General features: G+C 38.9%; 2 pseudogenes; both read left to right on the top strand.

Moving 5' to 3' along the window:
- Positions 1 to 6,626: 6,626 nt before the first annotated feature.
- Positions 6,627 to 7,108, top strand: LOC102472033 (28S ribosomal protein S16, mitochondrial pseudogene; annotated as a pseudogene).
- A 5,643-nt stretch (positions 7,109 to 12,751) lies between these two features.
- Positions 12,752 to 13,544, top strand: LOC102488017 (40S ribosomal protein S4-like; annotated as a pseudogene).
- Positions 13,545 to 26,570: the final 13,026 nt, after the last annotated feature.

Genomic DNA, 26,570 nt, shown 5'->3' with positions numbered 1-26,570 from the left:
CATGTACACACACACACACATAGCATAGCAAACACCACACACACCACACACCATACATATACCATAGCAAACACCACAGACACACTTATACCATATCAAACACCATATGCACACACACACACACACACACACACACACCACACATCACATCACATATGGCATAGCGAACACCACACATGCCACACACCATACATATAGCATAGCAAAACCACAGACACACTTGTACATACCAAACACCACACACACACACCCCACACATATAACATAGCAAACACTGCACACATACACACATACATATGCACGTCACATAAACCACACCTACATCATAGCAAACACCATATAAACATACACCACATACATCATATGTATCATACATATACCATATCAATCAGCATACACGCATACTATACCAAACTCCACATATACACACACTACACATACCACACACATAACATACTAAACACAAAATGTGTGCACACACACACACACACACACCATATATACCACACCTGGATGATAGCAAATACCAGATACCACACATACACCCCACTACATTTCTACCACACACACACACACACACACACACCTGGAAATACACCATAACACAGACTCACACACCACATACTATAGCACACATAAAATTCTACTCTATAAATAAGTATGTACATATATACCATACATACACACTTATGCTTGAGTGTTTTGCTTTCATTTAAAATATGGTGAAAACATTGCTCTTTAAGCAGCAGTGTTTTAGATAACACAGATTTCTCCTCCCAGGGCTTTAGATGTCCTTAAGAACAGGAAGAGCAGGCTAGTCAGTGTTGTGGTGAAGGCAGCTGGATCCCACATGGCCAGCCACCCAGCAGTTTGAGTCCTGGACCTAGTAACTCGAAAAACACTCCAGGCGCATGTGTGTGCTGAAATCTCCACAGGAGGGAGAAATGGAGAAGAAGGGAGTGTGGAGTCACTGTCCCCCACGGGATGCTTTCTTACTTTCTCTCTTTTTCTCTAGCTAGCACATGTACCTTCTCGGAAATTACAAAAGAAAAAAAAAGTGCAAGTCATGAAATGAGTTCATCTGTGTCGCCTTCACAGACCTACTCATTGCCACAGGACAGCGACTGGTATACTGAAAAGAGGAGGAAGCTTTGAAATCTCCGTTTAAAATGTTTCTTTTTACAAAGTTTCCCACATATACACAACCTTGTACTTCTTTCTTACTGGCTCTGTTTTGCGTTGAGAAAAGCTAAGTGGCTCTAGGTAGTGGGGACTAAAATAGGACAAATCCTGTGAACAGGAGGTGAAGAGCTGGCTCTGGGGGCTCTGGTTCTTGGGGTTGATGTGAAGATTCAAGTGGGCAGTGCTTATAAAAGGGGGAGCAACACAGTAAGCCGTGAGTACATGTTAGTTTCTTTTTGTTTGTTTGAGAGGATTTTGCTATAGGGCGCGTGTACTCGCCAGACAGACAGAAAGAGACAGAGAGACAGAAAGCGAGAAATCACCCCCCAAGGGGGATGGCCATGCCACAATCCCTTCTTCTCCATTCTCCTCTTGGGATCTTGGGCACGCACGCACACGCGCCTGGTGTGAGTTTTAAGCCACCAGGTCCAGGACGTGAACCGCAGTCGACTACGTGGGAGTCCAGTGACATAGCCATTACGCTAACTGCTGGTCCCAGGTATTAGTTTCTAATAATGAGCAGAGTTCTGCCGGGACCTGCTTAAGCTCCCAGACTTCCCTTCCCTGTCGGTCTCTGCCTACTTCTCTGTGACCTAATGGAAAGAGGCAGAGCAAACGCCAACCGGATGACAGAGGGGAAGCATCACTGAGATTTCCGCGTGTGGGCTAGTCTTTATCCCCCTTCGCCTGCAGCACCTGATAGGACTCCTGACCCTCTTGTTCCCTCTGGGTGAGCCAGGCAACCAGTCTTGTTCTTTGTAATCTTCAAAGGTACAAACAAATCCGCTTTACAACGTCTGCTTTTCGTCAAAGTAGATCTCGGCAGTGAACACTTAATTTCAGATGTCTCAAACATTAGGAGCCGCTTTGAACATTAACTTGTTTTCTTTTCCTGCATTCAGGAGTCATAAAAACTGGCCAGGGGGAGGCCGTGGACCCAGCACTTTATAGTAGAGGTTGCAAAATGACCAGCTTTTGGCACTCAGCCCACAGATGTATTTTGTTTGGCTCATATGGTATATTTTAAAGTTTTGAATCCATTTCCAGCATTTAAGAATAAGAGATCTTACATAAAAATTCGGATTTCCAGCTTATTTTGGAAACCAGATCTGGTTCCTGCCCGGGGCTCCCATTTCCTTGTTTAGACAGGCAGGTGGGGCCAGGTTGTGTCTGTCCTGGGCTTGGGGAGGGAGGGGTAGTGCTGGGTACTGCAGCTTGTGGGCCCAGCCTGGCCTACCGTGCACATGGGAATCTTCTCAGAGATCTGAATTCTGCTGGCTCTAAAAACATTTCAAATGTCTCATCTCAGAGTCTCAAAGGGCCTTCATCTCTTTCCTCTCAGTTTACTTATTTATAAACGAGCTAGGATACTTCCAGTTTGAAAAGGCACGGGCTCTAGGTGAGTGCGGGGCAGTGAATTGGGGCTGCGATGTCAGCTATGTGCTTCACTCTTAACCCCTTGCTTTCTGCTTTCCTGCCTGAATCTGAATGGCCTGACCACTCACACCACCGCAGGTTCAGAGCTGGCAAGGTCAGGAGAATCCTCTGCCTGGTAGCCCCAGTGGTGGCCTCCGCTTTAAGCTTACTTCATAGAACCTCCACTAGGGAGCCCAGCAAGAGTGGTCTCTCGGTAAACATTTACTGATGAGGTGCATCGGTAACCAGCTTGGTGTTAAGACTGGCTGTGGCAAATCATGGGAGAGAGGAGGCTGCTGTTCTCTCACTACTTGATTGGATTTGCTTCCACACACCAAAAAGAGCAACCGTCATGGCAGATGATCAACAAAGTATAACGAACAAGCACAGATGAGGTCGCGTCCCATTAAACTAAATTACCAAGTAGGAGTGAGAAAGTGGGGTGTATGATTGGGATTGGAGGGGGCAAACACCTTGTTTTGATTATAATTAAACTATAATTTTGATAGCTTGTGTTCTTGTTTAGATGATAATTAAACTATAATTTTGATAGCTTGTGTTCAGTGCAAATCCAAAATGTAAAATATATAAGAAGCAAAGGAAAGATACCTATGGCAGAAGAGAGATTTAATTTTTTTTTTTTTTCGGAGAGGCTCTTGCTATCGGGCCAGTGCATTCGTCAGAAAGAGAGAGACAGAGAGACAGAAAGCAAGAAATGACCCCCCAGGGGGATGGCCACACCACAATCCCTTCTCCATTCTCCTCTCGGGATCTTGGGCACGCACGCACACGCGCCTGGTGTGAGTTTAAGCCACCAGGTCTGGGACTCGAACCACAGTCGGCTATATGGAAGTCCAGTGACATAGCCACTACGCCAACTGCTGGTCCTGAGAGATTTAAATTTTTAAATATTATAGTTTTTTCTCTATGAAATGAGTGTATAACAATGAGATAGAGGTCACCAGCAGATGGTGTGGTGGTTACATTGCCGACGCCCATGCGGTCAAACGTGGCTCAAGTTCTGGACCTGGTGATTTAAAACTCATGCCAGGTGCGTGTGCATGTGTGTCCAAGATCCTGAAATGAGAAAGGAGGAGAAGGGATGGCAGCCTGGACGTCTCCCGGGGAGTGATTTTTCACCTTCTGTCTTTGTTTCTCTGGAGAGCCCAAGCGCCCTGAAACAAAAATCTCTCTTAAACAAACAAACAAAGAATGAGATGGAAACCTGACCCTCAGACAACAGCTCATGAAATAATGGTGGAGTAAAACGTGTCTTCTATCCACTCATATCCCTACTTCATGTGAACATACTTAAAGAAAACACAGAAAAATAAACCAAAAATGCTCACATATCCACTGCCCAGATACAATACAGATACAGTATCTTAATAAATGTTACCGTACTTTTTTTTTTGCATGTACTCACTAGCGAGAGCGACCAAGAAAGAGGGAGAGTGAGAAATCACTCCCTAGGAGGATGGCCACACAGCAATCCCTTGTCCTCCACTCTCCTCTTAGGATTTTGGGCGCATCCATACAGGGACCCAGTGTGATTTTCAAGCTTCTGGGTTCGGTACTCCAAGAGCACAGGCGGCCATGCAGGATGCAGCAGCCTTAACCTGCACAACCTTAACCTTAACCTGGCGGCCCCACACTTTTCACTTTTTACGGAAATAAATTATTAGGGAGTAAAGCATTTTTTTTTCTTACTCTACCTCATATCGTCTCCCTTCTCTGATTTTGAAGTGAGCCATGCAGTGTGCGGGTAATCTTTCTTTCTCTTCCTGCTTCTTTCTTTCCTTATTTCCTTCTTCCTTTCTCTTTTTCTTTTTGTTCTTTCTTTCTTCTTTCTCTCTCTCTCTCTTTCCTTCCTTCCTTCCTTCCTTCCTCTCTTTCTTTTTCCTTTCTTTCTTTCTATTTCTTCTTTTTCTTTTAGAGATTTTTGCTATAGGGCATGTACACTTGCCAGAGAGACAGCTAGAAGTCATCCCCCTGGGGAATGGCCACACCACAATCCCTTCTCCTCCATTCTCTTCTCATCATCTTGGGCACACATGCACATGCGCCTGAGTTTTAAGTTACTGGGTCCAGGATTCTAACTGCTGTCGACTATGTGGGAGTCCAGCGATATAACCATTATGACATCTGCTAGTCCCAGCGGAGTGTGGGTATTCTTGTCCATGTATTTTTATACTTACTTCATCTGCTTGGGTTTATAAAGATTGTGTTTTTAAAACCCCATTCACTTGTTTTATATTGTATGAATCCTCCTGGCAATATTTAATTAATTTTTTTTTTTTGATGAATCCTCCTGAAACTATTTAATTATTTTTTTTTTTTTTGGAGAGTTTTTTGCTATAGGGCATGTGGGCTCGCCAGAAAGACAGAGAGAGACAAAAAGCGAGAAATCACCCCCCAGGGAGGATGGCCACACCACAGTCCCTTCTCCTCCACTCTCCTCTCGGGATCGTGGGCACGCACGCACACATGCCCAGTGTGAGTTTAAGCCACCGGGTCTGGGACTCGAACTGTGGTTGACTACATGGGAGGCCAGCGACATAACCATTATGCTAACTGCTGGTCCCAACAATATTTAAATTTTTGAAGTTTATCTGTGTTAATACAAGTATTTCTGGTTTAATCATTCTATTTGTTTTCTATGATGATTAAACCACGATTCATAAGTTATCTTATCATAATCATTTAGATCATAATCCATTACAAACAATGCTATAGAAAATATCCCTCAATGTATCTCATTGCTCACATGTTCCAGAGTTGCTGAAGAAACATACCTGCCTTGAGCTGCCAGGGTGCCCGGGTGTGTGTTCTTTGCACTGTGTTCATTTTTGGCACATTGCTCTGTAAAGCAGTTTTACCAATGGATGCTCCCACCAGTAGTGCTGTTTTCTTCACATTTTCTCCAAAACATGTCAAATATTCAAATGATTACCAATGTGATGGATGTGAAATGATGGTTCATCCTTTCACTTTGCACTAAACTCATTTTACAAGTGAGATGAACATTTTTTCATGCACTTATTGTTTAGTTGGGCTTCTATTTCTCTGGACTACCTATGCATAGTCTCTGACCATTTTCTGTCAAGTGCTTTAATGTTTAAAAAATTTAGTTTTATTTGTAGAAATTCTGTACGTGTTCTAGATCTTAGTTCTTTATAGTTATGTTGCAAGTAACTTGTTTAGAATTTTTATTAAATTAATTTTCCAACCAGGAGATTGTCAAATTTATTAACTCTTTCCATAGGATTTCTTTTTGTGTCTTAGGAAGTCCCACTCAGGGGGCCAGCTGGTGGTGCTGTGGTTCAGGTGCTGGATCCCACATGGCTGACGGTGGTTCAGGTGCTGGATCCCACATGGCTGACGGTGGTTCAGGTGCTGGACCCCACATGGCTGACGGTGGTTCAGGTGCTGGACCCCACATGGCTGACGGTGGTTCAGGTGCTGGACCCCACATGGCTGACGGTGGTTCAGGTGCTGGACCCCACATGGCTGACGGTGGTTCAGGTGCTGGACCCCACATGGCTGACTGTGGTTCAGGTGCTGGATCCCACATGGCTGACTGTGGTTCAGGTGCTGGATCCCACATGGCTGACTGTGGTTTGCCTCCTGGATCTCGTGGCTTGAAAATCACGCCAAGCTCAAAACCCCATGAAGATAATCAAGAGGAGGAATTGCGTCTTGGCCAACCCCTGCAAGGTGGTGATTTCTCACTTTCCTTCTCACTGTCTCCCACAAGCACATGTACTCTGGCAAAAACAAACAAAAGAACAAACAAACCCCCCAAAACAAAACAAAACAAAACAAAACATTTGGAGGGGAAAAAAAGAAATTCCATTCATACCTCACATCCATTAGGATGATGTCTAAAATAACAAAAAGCAAGACAAAATAAAAACAAACCACAACCCTTAAAATAAAATAACAAGTGTTGTTCCACCTGCCCGAGGCCATAGCGCTGGTTGGTGTGGGCAGCAGGGCCATCTGAGGAGCCACAGGCCGGCTCCACCATGGTCCATCTCATTGCCCTTCTCTGCAAGGTCTACTGTGGGTGTCACTATAACGATCCACCTTGCCCTGGGTGGCTGCACCAACCGACCCTTCTACCACATTGTAGCTGCTCACAAGTGCCCCAGGGATGGATGTTTCGTGCAGCAGTTGGGCTCCTATGATCCACTGTCCTATAGTCATGGAGAATAACACGTTGCCCTTAGCCTGGACAGGAGCCGGCACTGGATTGGCTGTGGGGCTCGGCTCTCTAAGCCTAGGGAAAAGCTTCTAGGGTCTTTCAGGCTTCTTCCCTCTCTATCCCATGATGATCACAAATGCTGACAGACTGTGAAGGAAACCAGCACGTGAAGTCCTCTTAGCATTTTAGAAAACAGATACAGAGGTTTCAGAAAGGAGGCAAGGTGGCTTCAGTGAGCATAGCAGTGGAGACAAGGCCCAAGTTTCTCACCGTGTTTTGGGTGATTGCTGCAGTCTGCCCTAACACCACCTTATATCTAAATGCTGAAACCTAGCTTCAAACTCTATAAAGATTTAGAAGAAAAGACGCCTTTGCTGCAGCAACTTAATGTTTTTATTTAGACAAGGGTTGGAGTCCTGTGATCTTCACTAGTGTGTAAGGTGACTTGGGCTCTAGAAAGTTAGTAGCGTTGATTCTGTAATGTCAAATCCATAAACCTGTCAGATGAAAAGAGTTTTTAGGAAAACAAAACCAAAACCAAAACCAAAAAACAAGTGCTGGCAATGGTGTGAAACATCGGGATCTTTGTGCACTCTTGGTGGCAATGTAAAAATGGAGCAGCCACTACACAAAAGAGTATAGTGGCTCCTAAAAATATTACAAATAGAATTACCACATAAGTCAGCAATCTCGAGTCTGGGTATATATCCATTCATAGCAAACATACCACATTGGTCAGGTGGAGGCTGGGGCCTGGAGACTGGTGCAGCAGTAAAATGTGACCTCTGCAGACTGGTGCAGTAGGAAAATGTGACCTCCCTGAGGCTGACTTTATGGGAAGATTCCTGGTGAAAGTTTGGAGACTCCCTAAGTATGCCCATGATCCAAGGCTGGCTGAAGCTGGGGGTGGGTTGTGATGTTATACCATATTGAAGGGGCCCTCTCTCTTTCTTTCTCACTATGGAAGAAATAAATAAATACATAATTAAAAAAAAAAGAGGTGAAAACAACCAAATGTCTATCAATAGATGAATGGATAAAAGAAATGTAGTATACACACACACACACACACACACACACAAAGGAATATTATTCAGCTTAAAAAGAAAGAAAATCCTGTTATATTCTACAATATGGATGAACCTGGAGAACATTATGCTAACCGAACTAATCCATTCATGAAAAGACAAACTGTATAAGTCCACTTACATGAGGCTGCTAACAAAAGTTAAAATCATTATAAGAAAGTAAAATATTATTTCCCCAGGCCTAGGGGGAAGCAATGATGAGGGGTTATTATTTCAAGGTTATAAAGTTTCAATTTTGCCAGATGAAAAGATATATAAATCCATGAATATATTTACCACTACTGAACTGTACAAATTAAGATGTTATATTTGATGATATGTGTTTTTGTCTACAATTAAATTTTTTTTTCAAATTAAAAAATAAATTATTCCTGGTAGGAAGTTCATAAGGTTTTAAAAATATTTTCTTGTAAAAGTTTTGATTTTTATATTTAGGGCTTTAATCTAGCTAGAGTGTGTTATGGAGCTCCAATCCCATTTATTGAATAGCCTGTCTTTGTTCAGTTGTTTGTGGATCAATTTCTAACCTCTTCACGTACTTCTCCATTGGTCTATTTTGTAGCTTTATACATAGATGGTCATACTAGCTTAATTACAATAGCCTTATTATGAAGTCCTGGGTTTTGATAGGGCAAGTCACTGAAAGTCAACTCATCCTCCCCACATTTACCCCCAAATATACCTTCACTATATTTTCTTCTTCTTTTTGAAAATTTGCTATAGGGTGTGTTTACTCATCAGAGAGAAAGAGAGTGATAAAGAAGGAGAGAGAGAGGGGAGAGAGAGAAGAGAGAGAAGAGAGAGAGAGAGAGAAAGTGATTAAGCACTCTCGAGGGGGAATGACCATGCTGCCATAGCTTTTCCTCCATTCTCCTCTTGGGATTTTGGGCATGTACATACATGCAATAGTGTGATGGTGTTTTTTGGGCTTCCAGGTCTCAAATCAAATCACACAGCCTTCACTCTGTTTTCTATGAGAATTTAAAAAAGAGTTTATTAAGTTTAATGCAAAACGTTTGCATTTTGATGGTTAGTCCATTCAATTGAAGTGTATTACAAAATTCATAGTATTGAGTTTCTTATCCATGGGAATGATAAATATTGCCATTTATTTATGATTTCTTTAATGTTTTTACATAGAATTTTGAGAAAACTTTCAGTAAAGTATTCTTTGTATCAATCTTGGACCTTTTTTGTTATATGTATTTCTTCCTTTAATTATTATTATTATTATTATTAGAGGTTTTTGCTATAGGGCGAGTGCGCTCGCCAGACAGACAGAGAGACAGAAAGCGAGAAATCACCCCCCAGGGGGAATGGCCACACCACAATACCTTCTTCTCCATTCTCCTCTTGGGATCTTGGGCACGCATGCACATACGCCTGGCGTGAGTTTTAAGCCACCGGATCCGGGACGTGAACCGCGGTCAACTACATGGGAGTCCAGCGACATAGCCATTACACTAACTGCTGGTCCCTCTCCCTTTAATTATTTTATTGCTGTTGTGAATGAGATATTTCTTTATGATAATGTTTTTTACTAGTTGATTCAAGTTTATAGAAAAGCTAGTGATTTTGATATATTAATTTTGTATAGAACAACTTTGTTGGACTCTTATTAGTAGTCACAGTTTGTGTTTAAATTTTGCTAAAACTTCCACATATTACATAAGAACAATAAGCTTTTGTTTTCCCTTTCCATCCTTATAATTTTATTTTCTTGTGCATTGTTAATATATCCAGTACGGTGTTGCACAGAAGGTGGACAAAATCCTTCTTAAGCTTATTTTTCATTTCCAAGAGAGGCTGTTCATATTTCATGGCTTAGTATTTTAGTTGTGGTTTTGATAGATATTTTTTTTCAGGGAAGAGGATTATTTTCTTTCCTCATTAATATTATTTTTCTTAGGTTCAGGTAGTGGTGAAGCTGTCGTGCAACAGTAACCAAATGGGAAAGGTCCTCATTTTATGTCCCAAGGCGTCTCTAAGCACACCAGGTATAACTGTGCCCATGATACAGGCTGGCTGAGATCATTGGTGGTGGGGATATATCTTGGCTGGAAGATTTTGCTGGGGGTCCCTACCTCTCTCTCTATCATGGAAGAAAGTAATAAATTTAAAAATATTTTCTTTTTCTTATCATAATGGAGGTTATATATATTCAAATGCTTTTTCTAAATTTCTGATTTGATTGTGTTGTTTTTATTCTTTAATCTATTATTGTGGTGAATTCTATGAGTAGGTCTTTTTAACGTTAAAGATCTTCATATAGATATACACATATTATCCCATGTGTCACATATGCAATTAGATTAAACTTATCAATTATTTTCATTATGTTTATATTTATGTTCATAATAAATAGTTTACTTTTCTTTTTCATTTTTTTATGAATAAACTGGTAGCTTTCTTTGAGACAATTTTCATAAGGTAATGGTTAATCTTTTTATATTTGGGTAAAACCTATTGGGCGTGAATTTTTGGATGGTGAATTTGCCCACTGTTTAATTTTCATAAATAATTTGAAGAAAAACTAGGTAACTATTTGAATGCAATTTATTTTAATATATGAAGGGAAGAAACTTCTATAAATGACAAAGATAAAACAGGATATATAAGAAAAGAAAAAATATAAAGGATAGAAAATAAAACTGCAGGCTGTCTGGGCATAGTAATTCTTGCTTTTACATTTTTTTGGTGGTTAAATACACTGAGTAACTTATAGCTAACAATACAAAACAAGACCAAAATTTTGAGAGTTTAGCTGTTATCTCTGAGTAATGTCTACATAGTGTCCACCTTTACCTAGGTTATGCAAATTCTGTAAAATTTTAATCATAGGGACCAGCAGATGCTAAAATGGTTGTCGCTGAACTCCCATGCAGTTGACCGTGGTTCAAACCCCACGCCTTGAGGCTTAAAACTCACACTGGGCACATGTGTGTGTGTGTATCCAAAATCCTGAGAGGAGAGTGGAAGAGAAGGGACTGTGGCATGATCAGCCCCCCTGGGGGGTGATTTTTTGCTTTCTGTCTCTCTGTCTTACTCTGTCTCTCTGGTAAGTGCATGTGCCCTATAACAAAAAAATCTCTCTAAAAAATAAAAAAAAAATCATCAGAGCTTTCTCATTTTTTCTCTTTTTAGTCAAAAGAATCTCTCAAAGGCACAAGTCTGGGCTTAAGAGTTTTTAGGATTTCTGATGAACAATTATCAGTTAGAAGTTGACTGGATATTGGACAGTAGAGGAGTGGAAAAACATATAGGACAGATAAAAATATTATTAAAAAATACATTGGAAATATTTTGTATTAATTTTTAAGTCACTGTTGTTCTAGCCAGGAGAATAAATCTCAAAAATTAGTCTAATCAATTTTAGTCAACAAAGTGGTCTTTTCCCTTTTAATTGATTTTGTTTATCTACCTAAGAAAAAAAGTCACAGATCTCATATTGATTGGCTAATAGTCAAGGGAATTTTTATTTTGGGCTGTTTTAATTAATGACTTCATGATAACATCTTGGCCTTTAAAATTTTGGTTGTTTAATTTGTTAAAGTCATCATAAAATTAGAAATCACGTACTTGGGGTTGGCAGGTGGTATGGTGGTTGGGGCACTGAACTTCCACATGGCTGACTGCAGTTTGAGTCCTGGACCTGGTGGCTTGCTTTCCTACTTTTCCTTATCTTCTCTCTCTCTCTCTCTGTCTCTCTGGTCAAATTGAAAAATAATAATAAAAAATAAAGTTCAATAAATAATTCTTTAGAAAAAAAATCACATACTTTGCTTTAATAATTGTTAATAGTTTAACTAGAGTAGAGATTATTTTGCAAATGAGTAAAATCTGTGCTTTGAATCTCTCCCTAAAATTATTGTGTCTGATTTTTTTTAATTGCCAGAGGGCACATGTGCGAGAGAGAGAGAGAGAGAGAGAAAGAGAGAGAGAGAGAGAGAGAGAGAGAGAGAGGTAAAACACCCCTTAATGGGGTGTGGACCCACTGTGATACCTTCTCCATTTCTCTATCTCATCAGGATTTGGAGCATGTACCTGGTGTGCTATTTAAGACTAGGATTTGAACTGTGGTCGGCCATGTAGACTCCAGCTCTCATTATCATTAACCTATGGTAGTGGTCCAAGACTGGTTCTTAACAACATTAAGTGTGTGTTTTAGAATATTTGAAAAAGCCACATAAATGTATCCAAAATACATGCCAAGATTTTGGAGGCAAAACCATAACTGGAATTAAAACACTACACAGTGAGTACTTTATAGCTTTATGAGAATATAGACTGGTTCGCATCAGTATTCCCATGTCCCTTTATTTTGTGGCATCTCTTGAATTCCTGTAAAACTTTGACAATAGTAATGACAACAGGTAATTGTTTAAGACCTTGCATACAGTGAATGTAAATATGTAGCTGTATGAGGTTTAATAACATTTTATGGGTTATTTTGAGACTACTTATCACATTTAGAATTTGGAAGGTTTGACAGTGGAGAAAAGTATTAAAGAGGACTATTGTAAAAAAAGCAGTGAGAAAATGAGGAGAAACATAATTAAAAATGCAAATTTATGTCTGTTAGTCTATCAAAGATCTCCATCTGAAGGTTTTGGGAGGATGTTATCTACTAATGAAATCACCTACTTCAGGCCTTGGAATCTTTAAAACAGGTGTTCCCAATCCCAAGGCCATAAACTGGTACCAGTCTGTGGCCTGTGAGGAACTGGGCTGTACAGCAGGAGGTGAGTAGTGAACGAACAAAGCTTCGTCTGTAATCACAGCCACTCTCCTTGATTCCCATTAGCACCAGAGCTCCGGCTCCTATTAGATTAGCAGCAGCGCTCTTTCTGTTCCTAGTGCAGCCATGGCTCGGGGCCCTAAGAAGCATCTGAAACAGGTTGCAGCTCCAAAACATTGGATGCTAGATAAATTGACTGTTGGGTTTGCCCCTCGTCCATCCACCGGTCCCCACAAGCTGAGGGAATGTCTTCCTCTCATCATTTTCCTAAGGAACAGACTTAAGTATGCTTTAAGGAGATGAAGTGAAGATCTGCATGCAGCGGTTCATTAAGATCGATGGCAAAGTCTGTACTGATATAACCTACCCTGCTGGCTTTATGCATGTCACCAGCATTGACAAGACCGGAGAGAATTTCCGTCTGATCTATGACACCAAGGGTCGCTTTGCTGTCCATCGTGTTACGCTTGACGAGGCCAAGTATAAGTTGTGCAAAGTGAGAAAAATCTTTGTGGGCACAAAAGGAATCCCTCATTTGGTGATGCTTGATGCTCATACCATCCACTACCCAGATCCTCTCATCAAGGTGAATGACACCATTCAGATCAATTTGGAGACTGGCAAGAGTTCTGATTTCATCAAGTTCGATACTGGTAACCTGTGTATGGTGACAGGAGGTGCTAACTTGGGAAGAATTGGTGTGATCACCAACAGAGAGAGACATCCTGGCTCTTTTGATGTGGTTCATGTGAATGATGCCAATGGCAACAGCTTTGCCATTTGGCTCTCCAACATTTTTGTTATTGGCAAAGGTAACAAGCCATGGATTTCTCTTCCCTGGGGATAAGGTATCTGCCACACCATTGCCTAAGAGAGAGAAAAGAGATTGGCAGCCAAACAGAGCAGTGGGTGAAATGATCTCTAGATTTTATGTTGGAGAGGTCTTTATTCTTAATTAAAGATGATATAGCGTAATTAAAAAAAAAGATTAGCAGCAAGCAGCATTAGACTGCCATGAGATCATGAACCATTTCATAAACTGTGCATGCGAGGGCTCTAGAGCGTGCACTCATTAGACTCGAGTACCTCATGATCTGAGGTGGAGCTGAGGCAGTGATACTAGTGCTAGGGAGTGGCTGCAAGTACTGATTGATGTTAGCAGAGAGGTTCAACTGCACAGAGACCATACTAAATCAATCGCTTGCAGACTCATATCAAGACCCTATCAGTGAGTGGCAGATGACAATTAACCTGCATCTGGTGGCAGGCTTTCTAGTGACAAGGGAGTTAATGTACTTCACTTGTACAGCTGCATCTAGTGGCCAGCTCTAAGTCAGAATCCAACACTTACTTTAGTCCATGTGTAGCTTGCCCATTATTTTATTTATCTCTTCTACCCATGTCTCTTTCTGGCATGACACACTTTTGTTTGTCACGTTTTTGGTAAGGCCGCAAGGTAATTATGGCCAAATGAGTGTAAAACAAACATCACTGGAGAACTTTTTTGAAAAGTGGGAAGGGCCTAATGATGAGACAGCAGAAGACTATAAGACTGTCAACAAAAAGAAAATTGTGCTTAAAAGAAAATACTAAGAGTCTTACTTAAATTATGGGCTCATTACAACAGGTGATTCACACTCTCCAAGCCTGCTTTGTATAACATGGCTATTCAGCAAAGCCATGAAACCTTCAAAACTGCATTGCCACCTGGAGACCAAGCACCCTGTATTAAAAGAAAAATCTTTAGAGTTTCTAAAATGAAAACAAAACAACAACAACAAAAACATGAACATGAAGAACAGAAGCACTTATTGAAAGCGATTACTTTGTCAAGTATATCTACACTGAGGGCATCATTCTTAGTGGATAACTGCATTGCTAAAGCTAAGAAGCCCTTTATTATTGGTGGAGAGTTGATCCTGCCTGCTGCTAAGGACGTTTGTCATGAAATTTTAGGAGAAGCTGTGGTTCAAAAGGTGGCCCATGTTCGTCTTTGAACTAGGTCCATGACTAGATGACTTGACAAAATAGCAGAAAATATTGAGGCACAACTGCTAGAGAGAACTAAGGAGTCACTCTGATAATGCAGTCCAGGTTGATGAATCTCTTGATGTTGACACCAAGGAAATAGTGCTGGTTTTGTGCACTCTATTTTTCAGGAGGATGTACAGAAGATATGTTATGGGCATTTTTGTTGCCAGCTAACACCACAGCTGCAGAATTATTCAAGTCTTTGAGTGATTGCATATCAGGAAAACTGAGTCGGTCATTTTTGTGTTAGTATTTGCATGGATAGAAGAGCTGTCATGATCGGATGAGTTTCTTGTTTCCCTACTCAGGTCAAAGAGATTGCTTCTGAATGCAAATCTATACACTGTGTCATTCATAGACAACTGCTGGCCAGCTGAAAAACATCTGAACTTAATGCATTTTGCAGATTGTGTCAGCCACGTGAACGTACATGCCCTGAACCCACATCTGTTTGCACAACGCTGTGAGGAGGTGGATGCAGAGCACACACGTATTCTCCTCTACACAGAAGTGAGATGGTTTTCTAAAGATAAGTCACTGGCCAGAGTTTGGAGTTACAAACTCACTCCAGAGATTTCTTTTAGAAAAACAGTCACCACTGGCAGTACATTTTAGTGACACAAAATGGGTCACAAAACTTGCTTACTTGTGTGACATATCCAACCTGCTCAATGAACTCAGTCTACTATTTTAGGGGAGAATGACAACTGTGTTCACGTCAGCAGATAAAGTAGCTGCATCCAGAGCCAAAGTGGAATTATGGGGGTGACGAGTGAACATTGGGATTTTTTGACATGTTTTAAACATTAGCAAAGATTTTGATAGAGGCTGAGCCAGGGCCTTTGTTCTCCCAGCTGGTGCATGCTCACCTATTTCAGCTTTCACAACAGTTTGAACATTTCTTCCAACTACAAAATACCACTGAACTGGGAAGGAATGGATCTGCAACTCATCTGTGAATAAGCAAGGTGAATTGACTTTGTCCATGCTAGAAGAGGATCACCTCCTTGAGACTGCAAGTGATGGCTCCCTTAAAAGTTTGTTTGACACCACTTCAAATCTCCATACATTCTGGACTAAAGTGAAGGAAGAATATCCTGAGATTGCCACAGAAGTACTGAAAAGCTGCTTCCGTTTCCAATGTACTTTGTCAAGTATACTGGTCGGCAGTGACAACAACCAAAATGATATTATTGAGTATATACTAGACGTAAGCAACACACTTCAGGTGTCACTGTCTCCCATCCCCTCCATATGGGACTGTCTAGTTGCAGGAAAACAAGCTTTGAGCTCCCACTGATTCTGCATTATGGTGAGTTGTATAATTATTTAATTATATATTAAAATGTAATAATATTAAAATAAAGTACACAATAAATACTGTATACTTGAATCATTCAAAAACTATCCCCTTCCTTCCTGGGCGATGGAATAATTGTCTTCCTATGAAACCATGCCCTGGCACCAAAAAAGTGGAGGGCCTCTGTTTTAAAGGAATCTATCTAGTTTAATATATGTTTTGCTTCTAGGTCTCTCTCAGCAAGCCTCAGTGTCAGTTCTTCATTTGTACGTGATGTCCAGGCTAGAGAATTCTAAGCATGTTTTTGTTGGTAACCATGTGTCCACAGATGTGTGTCCTGCAGCTTAAGGACAGAATCTGTAGTCAAGAGTACCTGAAGTGGGAACCAGCAGTTAGCGTAATGGCTATGTCGCTGGACTCCCACGTAGTCGACTGCGGTTTGCATCCCAGACCCGGTGGCTTAAAACTCATGCTGGGCGCGTGTGCGTGTGTGCCCAAGATCCCGAGAGGAGAATGGAGGAGAAGGAATTGCGGCGTGACCATCCTCCCGGGGGGTGATTTCTTGCTTTCTGTCTTTCTGTCTCTCTCTGTCTGGTGAGCGCACGCGCCCTATAGTGAAAACCTCTCCAAAGGAAAAAAAAAAAAAAGAGTACCTGAAGTAGTTCCTTCCAATATGGCTTTAAAGCTGACTTCATTGGTATGTCTTTAATGTACTTAGTCATTATCTTGTAAAACTATATTATGATATATTTCTTGTGGGATTGTTGTGCATACAACAGTCTCCATTAGTTTTTTGACAGTATTGGGCAAAGTCAAGTATCCCTAAGTGGACTCAATCAGAGGTAAGAATTCAAATCAAGTCTCAGGAGTTTTCCCAGCACAACTTTATATCAGTAATGCTTACAGGGACTTTGAAATGTAGGTTTTGAGGTTATTATCACTAGGTAGCTAACTTTAGGACCACAGTATCCTTATTTTAAAGTATATTTGAAGAAGGCTCTTAATGAGTAATTTTGTAACTATTTTAGATACAAAGTGATGTAATTTTTAATCATTGAAGAGTAATCTCCAGTGTGGGAAGACTATATATGTACAAAAATATTTTAAAAATTTGTAATAAAGCGACTCCCTTCTAGGAGAGGCACAAACCACAAACCAAGGCCCATCCTGAGATGGCTACTGAACTTCAGCTATGAAATAGTGCTTTCAGGGACTTAAAATGAAGACTTTCTGCCAAGAAGTCTCCTTCCAGATCTATTTCTACATTGGTAGGACAATCTCTGTCTCCTTTTCTCCATTTCTCTGTCTCTCTTTATCTCTCTATGTCTCTCGGTGTCTCTTAATTTTTTAAAAAACTTTTTTTTTAAATTTTAAGGTAAAATATTTTCTGGGCTTTCAAGTCCCCCTTTAACTTGCTAATTCACACCTTTCCTACTCCCTTCTAGGAGAGACACAAACCAAGGCCCATTCCGAGATGGCTACTGAACTTCAGCTGTGAAATATTGCTTTCGGTTTTCATCTTTTGCCTTTTAAAATTAAAATATAAAATTATTTTATTGTCTTTTTCTTCTCTTTTTATGTTTTTTTCTTCTTTCCTTTCCTTCTCTTTTCTTTTCCTTTTTCTTTTAACTTCATCCCTTGGCGGATCAGTCTCCACAAACTGAGTGAGTAGGTAGGTCTAAGTGAACAGTATCCAAACATCTGATTACTATTAGGGTCAGAATATCCCTCAATTTCTACTAAATCCGATGCACAAAGAGTGAAAAACAGAGCAGAAAAGAGATTGCAGATCACTTCCTCCAGCACACCTCTGAATGCTCAGATTGAACAGCGAGAATTAGGAAGAAATGGACAACCCATCTGATGACCAGAAATCACTGTAAGAGCATAAGAAATATGAGAACGCAAGAAAATACCTCTCCTCCAAGGGAAAGAATAACTCCTCTTTACCCACAGACAGTAAAATGAAATGCATGGAAATGTCAGATAAAGAATTTAGAATATTCATAATGACAAAACTAATAGAGATGCAAGAGAAGAAGGTCAATGAACTTCAGAAGATGCAGGAGAAAAGGGCTGATGATTTCCAGGAGACGAGGAAGTTCTTGCATGTTCTGAAAGAGGAAATACATATCATAAAAAAGAATCAAGTGGGGCTGTTAGAGATGAAGGTTGTAATACAGGAAATCATAAAGTATTAAAAGTAGACTAGATAATACAGAGAATTGAATCTCAGATGTAGAAGACAGAATCATTGGCCTAGAAAAAACCACCATGAATACTGAGAAAATTTCCCCCCAAAACCAAGAATAATATACGAGAAATACTAGATACCATCAAACATCCAAAACATCCAGATAATTGGTATCCCAAAAGGTGAAGAAACTAATAAGGATATTGATAATCTATTTCATGAAATCCTGGAAGAAAACTTTCCAAATCTAGAGGCATTCAAAGATTCAGTCCCTAGAAATACAAAGGATCCCAAATAGAATCAACCCAAGAAGATCTTCTCCAAGACTCATTATAGCCACATTGACCAAAATCACAGACGTGATACTGTGATTGGTAAGAGAGAAACATCAAGTTACCTACAAAGGATATCCCATCAGGCTAACAGTGGATCTCTCATCAGAAACAATGCAAACAAGGAAAGAATGAGAAAATATATGCAAAGTGTTAAGGGAAAAGCAATTTCATCCAAGAATACTGTATCTGGCAATTAAATAAAAATGTGGGAATTATACCATCAGCAGGTCCAAAGACTGTCATATGGCTCTAGGAGGGAAAAGTGAACTCTACCAACTAGACAGGAAAGAAGAACGCATGACTCTTAGCTGTCTCAATTCCTTTTGTCTTCAGACATTGACAGAGCGCTACAGTAGTTAGAACTGTGACAGGAGAAAAGGAAGCCCTCTTAAAAAGCTTCTCCAGAGAATGTGCTCCAGTAATTTTAGAACTGGTGAAATAGAATCTTATGATTTTTGACTAAAACATTACTGATTTTATTCTATGCTTTGTTTTCCATATTTAAGGATTTTTTTCTTGTCTTGAGCTAGCAATAGGTTCATGCACCTACCATTTTTAACAGAATTCTAACCTGTTTTCTGGCTTTGAATTTTAAGGAAAGCTCTCTTAAGTATCTTTTAAATTTTGATTTATTAAAGCTAAAACTGCTTTTCCTGAAGTTAAAAAAATGTTAAAAAATACCTGTTTAATGACTATAGTAAACTATATAGCATCAGCTAGGTACTACTTTACAGTATACTCATTATACTCAGAGCTTCATGCCCAAAATCAGACACGTGTTTATAGATATGTATATATCAGCTGAACTTGCTATTAAAATAGTTAAATTGATTAAGATATTTTGTGAATCGATAAAATATGGTGTTGGGGGAAAGGAATGGAAAGCAACTGTAGACACCGGAGACAGTGTGGGAGGAGGGTGGAAAATGGAAGAGAATGAGAAATAGGGGGGAAATATATATATATATGGAAAATAATTTCTCAATGATAACATTATAATTAAGCCACTATGCAGCGTATTCTGTATAGGAAATCACATTTTGTATGCTGTAATGATGCTCAGTGAATGAATGTAAAATAAATTCATTAAAAAATTGTAGTAAAGCTTTCGTGTTTTTGTAAGAGGAAAATTTTAATTAATACAGAAAATTTGCAAATGATTATTAAAGTATATTTAGTTTGAAGTAAAATTCACTTGTAAATAAGCTGATGGTCACTGAGTGTTGCCCTAACTTTTCAGTTTTTCCAAGTGACAAATATTTTCCTACCTATTGTGTCTCTTGGAGAAAATTTTTGATTTTTTTTTTCAGGATTTCAGGCACGTTTATTCCTGGCAGATATTTTGGTCAAGGGAGCCTGCCTTTGAAACCTTTCCTTTCATAAGGAAGCCAACTCCTACCTGAGTCCCAATCATCCTTACAACAGTGATTGGAAATATCATTTCCATTTGCCACTTATGAGGTTTGAAAACACCCTACGCATGGTGACAGCTGATCTGGTCAGAGGCCACGTGTGTGGATATGCAGGGGCTACACCCTGCAGCATGACCTACTGGCTCCATCAAAGACATTTCTACTGCTGGATAATAATAGTGGTGAAAAATTTCACTCCTTGTGTTCCCCATATAATTTATATGAAGGACAAGTGATTAATATTATATATTTGCAATACAAATAATCAAGACTGGTAACAAGAATAATAAAAAATACCATTTTCATTAAGAGTTTCTATGAAGGATCGCATCATTCAACTTCAATGTATTAACTATTTATATAAAATCACTTAGTGGTGACAATTACATGGCCCACTTTCCAGGTGGACAACACTGGCCTCTGGGCTCAGTGCTTCTGACACTACAGTTCTGAGTAGCCAATAGTTATTATCTCAGTCTTCCATAATCAGGAATAAAACTGCTGCTCTTCAAGGACTTAGGCAAGAACAATTTAAGTAAAACAGTATTTCTTAACAACTTGGGTTTACTACAGGTGATTTCCATTTTCTAGCCCAGCAAGCGACATAGTATCAGTCTGGTCTCTTTCTTTTTCACTCAGTAGCTCAAAATGATGGAGTGACTTGAGTTTTACAATCCTGCCATATTGTTTATGGGGACCACTATAGATAAACAATATAGGATCTCACTGAAGTATTAGAATCTCAAGCAAACCTCTTAATAAATAAATGCCTCATTACACTATTTTCTGTTTGTGAAAAGTTCTGTGGACTATGGCAGTGATTAATTTTCATTGTCTGTAGTATCTGATCTCAGGGATAAATCACAGTTCAACTCTGAGTTTTGGTAATGCAGCAGTGACAGATCTATCTGGTGTTAGCACAAAAGTCACTTTTGCTGAGAATTAAAGAACCCTAAACTCTTTAAGTGTCTTATTTACCCAGATCTAAACATAGTCTATGGTGTTACCTTTTCTCTAGTAAAATAATTACACAGCAACTTTTATCAAACAGCAACTACTACAAAAAGAACAGCAGGAAAAAATAACTTCACAAAGACAACACTAAAAAATTTGACAATCTTATGTAGGAATTCCCAAAGTTTTAGTGTTTAAGAATTAGTAACACAACTGACCAAGGCCCAAAATGTGAAGATAACATATTTAAGACACTGGAGGGAGTCACTCTTTAAACTCAACTTGTAGTATATGGTTAAGGGTGCACATTTTATAATATAAAACCTGTCTACACATAGTGGTTAACTCAGAAAGCCAATTGGTCTCTTCTTGGTGTTCCAGATTTCTGTGTTAATTACTAGCAACCTTCAACTCTTCTGTGTGGCAGGTATCATGTTTTCACCTTCCAGTTCTTCCACCCCAGCCTATGTCATGAGGTTGGTGATGTTTTTCACCAGATCATCAATGCGAATACTCATATCATCAATTCTTCCAATGATCTGGTCGAACATGGTCTGAAATTGACTTGCATCTCTTGCAAGGGAGTCTGTACCACAGAGGTCAGGTTCTGTATGATCTTGGGGTCAGTCTCAACCACATACTACAAGTTGAGTTTAAAGAGTGACTCCCTCCAGTGTCTTAAATATGTTATCTTCACATTTTGGGCCTTGGTCAGTTGTGTCACTAATTCTTAAGCACTAAAACTTTGGGAATTCCTGCAGAAGATTGTCAAATTGGCAATGGTTGCTCAGACCTTCACCAACACTTCCTTCTGTTCATGGAGAACGTTTTCCTTCCTAATGTTTTTGAAAAGTTGGAGCCAATTTATGCCTGTCATATTATGTTTATTAGATAATAATGAAGATCACATATTGGTTTGGGGTGGCTTAATATAACACAAATTTCAAGATAGTATCTTATCTTTTTTATTTGTTTGTTTAAACAGTTTTTATTTTCCAGAAAGCTGTTATTTCTCTTAGTAAGTACATGTAGGCTCTGCATGCTGTATATAAAACAATATAAAAATGAAGATTCTGAAAAGTGAAGAGAGGAAAGCTGAGGGTTTTCCTTGAGGGCTGAGAATAACATGCTGATGAGATCCTTGGGCTTTCTTTCTGTTTCATATATTTCAGACTTAGAGATGAAGGAGTCAGCAATTCAGAAACATCAAACGACTCAAGCCAGAAAGTAAAACAATAAAAAACACAACAACACGAGATTTTTCTTTCTAGTTAAAGGACCAGGAGAAGGACAGCTTGCAAAGAAAGCTTTAGAGGGTTATTGTTCTACTCGAGAAAAACACCACAGAAAAATGATTTATTTCACCCCACTCCACAGTGAACAAAAGCCTATTAGAGACCTTGGACTCCACCCTCATGAGGCTACAGTGAGGCCTCCCATACCCCTGTCAGGGCAATTTCAGAGAAAAGCTAAGGTAAGCTAAGCTGTGTCTTGCACGCAGGTACCAAAGTGTCAATGTACAGACTGTGCAGAAAGCCTGGACTTTAAACTGCACCCCATAACTAGGAGATACTATACTCTCCCCAGTGGAGTAATATCTGAGGAAGAGAGTCGTACTTTCATCAACACCTGACAGTATTGAAGTTTCTTCCATCGTTGTGTTAGTGAAGACCCTCTTGGGAGTATAAAGTTCCACCTTTGCCAGGTGCTAATAAGGAGCTTCTTCCCTTTGAGTTAACTGAGACAAAGTGGAGGACCTAGATTTCTTTATCCATACGGCAGGAACAAGGAAGTTTGTCTCCTTGCCCTGTAAGAGTTGTGTCAGACAAAATCAGCTAAAATGGAAGGTTTAAATAATATTAACGTCTGAAAACATAATTTAAAACGTCAGGTTTCATCAGAAAGTCACTTGTCCTACCAGGAACTAGGGACATGTGAAACCAAAGGAAAAAAGAAAGCTGTTATGAACATTAAGATGACAGAGGTTTTAGAATTACCTGAAAAATATTTTAAAACAGAAAAAATGAAAAATAGTTCAATGAGAAATTATGAAAGGACTTGGAAACAAATGAAAAAAAAAAAAGAAAGCTTCTGCAAGTATGTTAGTTTACTAGAGCTACCATAACAAAGTAACACACTATGAGCAACTTAAACAATAGAAATTTATGGTTTTACAGTTCTAGAGACTAGTTCAAGATCAAGATGTTGTCATGAGTTATCTTTTTATAAGAATATTGGTTACATTGGATTAAGGCCTCATCCTATTCTAGTACAATTTCATAGTAACTAAATATATTTGCTTTCCTTCTAAGATTAGGAAAAGGTAAAGATGCCTACTCTTTCCACTATTTTCAATATAATGTAGGAAGTTCCAGGAAGTACAATAAGGCAATAAAAAGTCATAACATGCATACATATTAGACAGGAGGAAATATAGCGATCCATGTTTTTAGATAACATGCTTATCTACATGGAAAATCCCAAGGAATATAAAATAAAAGCTCTAGAGCTAATAATTGAGTTCAACAAAATCACAGAATACAAGTTAAAAAATGAACTCTGTTTCTGTTAACTATTTACTGGCAACAAACCCATGGACTCTGAAATTAAAACTACAATCTGACTCTTAATTCTCAAAACGTCTTTAAGTATAAACCTTACAAAATACATATGTACTCTTATGTTGAAAACTACACAATACTGATGAAATAAATCCAAAGATCTAAAAAAATGAAGAAACATACCATGTTCATGGATTGGAAGACTTAATGTAAAGGTATCAGTTCTTGATATACAGGTTTATTGATATTTCTATCAAAAATCATACCAAAGTTTTTTTTTTCTCTTTAAAGGTTTTTGCCACATATTGCATGCATTCCCAAAGAGAGGCAGAGAAAGATAGTAAGAGAGAAAGTGAAAAATAATCCCCCAGAGGTCATGATCATGCAGCAATCCTTTCTCTTCCATTCTCTTCCTAGAATTTTGGGCATGCATGTTAATGGGTCTGGTATGATTCTCAAGCTGCCAGATCTAGAACTCAAATCCTGGCTCACCATGGGATTTCAGTGCCTTAACCATGATGACAGCTGCTGGCTCCATAGCAAGATTTTTAAAGAAGAATAAAAAGGGGTAAATTAGTTTAAGTGGTATCAAGACTTACTATATGACTCTAGTAAACAATACTGTTCAGTAAACTAATCTTTTGTCTATTTTTTTATTTAAGAGAGAGATTTTTACTATAGTGTGTGTGTGCTCACCAGAGGGACAGAAAGTGAGAAATCCCCTTGGGATGGCCATGCCACAATCCCTTCTCATTCATTCTCCTCTAAGGATCATGGACACACACACACACACACACACACACACACACACCTGGCATGAGTATCAAGCCACCGAGTCTGGGACTTAAACCACTGTTGACTACATGGGAGTCCAGCCATGTAACCATTATGCCATCTACTGGTCCCTCTTTTGCCATTTTTAAAATGAGTTTTTTGTCTTGTAATTGCGTTGAGGGATTTCTTTATATTTTATATATGTGTCCTTTACTAGATATATGTTCTGCAAATATGTTCTACCAGTCCATGACCTTTTAAAATTTTCTTTACAGTATCTTTGAAGAGCAAAGTTTTTTATTTTAATGAAGTTTAATTTACCAATTTTTTTGTGTTTTCTGACTTTCCTTTTCTACAAAATTTTTGTATCACTCGAACATTTTTACACAGTATATTAGTTGAATTTTTAAAAATGATATGATCAATATCTTTTTCTTCTCTCTCCAGGTAGGCATTTTTTTTCAGGTTATAAATAATCTTTAAATTTTAAGCAATGGGTCTGATCACTCATTTTAAAAAATGCAGCATATACTTAATATTTTTTTTGGTTTGATGTCTTAGTCCATTTTGTATTGAGATAAGATTATCCTAGACTGAATAATTTTTCAAAAAAATTATTTCTCATAGTTCCAGTGGTTGGGAAGCCCAATATCAAGATACTCATATCTGGTGAGAACCTTCTTGCTGTGTCATCCTATGTTGAACAGTAAGAGGATGAGAGAGAACAGAAGGAGGCTAGACTTGCTTTTATAATGCACCCATTCCTGAGCTAATGGCATTAGTCTATTCATGGTGGCAGAACCTTCCAAAGATATGACTTCTTTTTTTTTGAGTTTTTTTTTTTTTTTGCTATAGGGTACATGTGCTTGCCAGACAGACAGAGAGAGACAGAGAGACAGAAAGCGAAAATTCACCCCCCTAGGGGGGGATTGCAATGCCACAATCCCTTCTCCTCCATTCTCCTCTCAGGACCTTGGGCATGCATGCACACGTGCCTGGTGTGAGTTTAAGCCACTGGGTCCAGGACTGGAACAGCAGTAAACTACATGGGAGTCCAGCGACATAGCCATTAAGCTAACTGCTGGTCCCCCAAAGATATGACTTCTCAATAAAGTTACAGTGGAAATTAAATTTTAACTTGAGCTTTAGAACAGATACTCAAATCATGGCACTCCATAGTGTAATTTTTTTCTAGATTAACAGTTGAACCTACTACTCTTTATTTTGGGATACTTTCTATGAATATATATTCTTCAAGGCCTGTAATTATTCTTTTATATTTTCTCTAATTTCATTTCTTTGTATTTAATGTTGGATCATTAATTCAAAGTCATATTACAATTTCCCAAGTTTCTGCTTATCTGTTTCTTTCTGTTGGACTCCATCTACTGGGTTTCTGATGGTAAACATTACACCTTCTTTCTTTTTCTTTCTTCTCTCTTTCTTTCCTTTTGTCACTTTCTTCTTCTTTCTCTTTTTCCCTCCAATTTGAGAATTTCTATTTGGTCCTTTTAAATTCTCTATCATTTGTTAATCTATCCTGCTTAGTTTTTAAAGTATCCTAGTCATTTATTTTGATCTTTAATCACTTAAAACATACTTATTTTAAATCTTTTCCAAAGCATTTGCAATGACTTTGTTTAAGTTCTTTGGGGAATAATTTGTGTATTTCCTAAAGTGATTCTTCTTTTTATGGCCTAGTTTCTCATATGATCTGTTGCTTTCTATTGTGAATTGATCTTTTATAGATCTTTTAAATTATGTAGGTATGTTTATTCTGCAGGAGAGCTGGAGATGTGGGAAATGATAGTTCCCCCCAAAACTACTATTATTAATAAAACTATTATTTTAATAATTTTGTGCTAGCTTGTTGATGAATGGTATAAGAACTGACAAACTATTTTCCAAAATACTTGTACCATTCTGAACTCCTTGTGTAATGTCAGTGTCAGGGTTCTTGGTACAGTGTTTATGTTCATTTATTGGTTTGAGGTTTGCACGTTAGAAGACAGTGTAATTTCAGAACTGTACTTGTTTGGGTTTACAGGCCTATCTCAACTTTAAGGCCTGTATACATAACAACATTCCTAGAGACTGTCTCTTACTACTTTATATACAGTCTAGTGCTGGCAAGCAGACTTGTGCATGTGCGTGTATACATGTGTGTGCTGTGAACACACAGGGTTCCTTATTTTGCCTAGTGCAAGCTTATAGCAATATTGATTTCCTCTCTCTGTGTGGGTGTCAGAATCCCCATAATGGACCTTATCCTTAAGTACCCTCACCCCTACAGTCTGATAACATCAGATTTCCCTGACTGTTCAAGCTTTGCTTTTATTCTTAATATCTGACAACTGGAGATTTCCTGATATTTTAAA

This window comes from Tupaia chinensis, unplaced genomic scaffold (assembly GCF_000334495.1).
Source record: "Tupaia chinensis unplaced genomic scaffold, TupChi_1.0 Scaffold000046_3, whole genome shotgun sequence".
NCBI classification, from domain to species: domain Eukaryota; kingdom Metazoa; phylum Chordata; class Mammalia; order Scandentia; family Tupaiidae; genus Tupaia; species Tupaia belangeri.
This window is presented reverse-complemented; position numbering and strand designations above follow the sequence as displayed.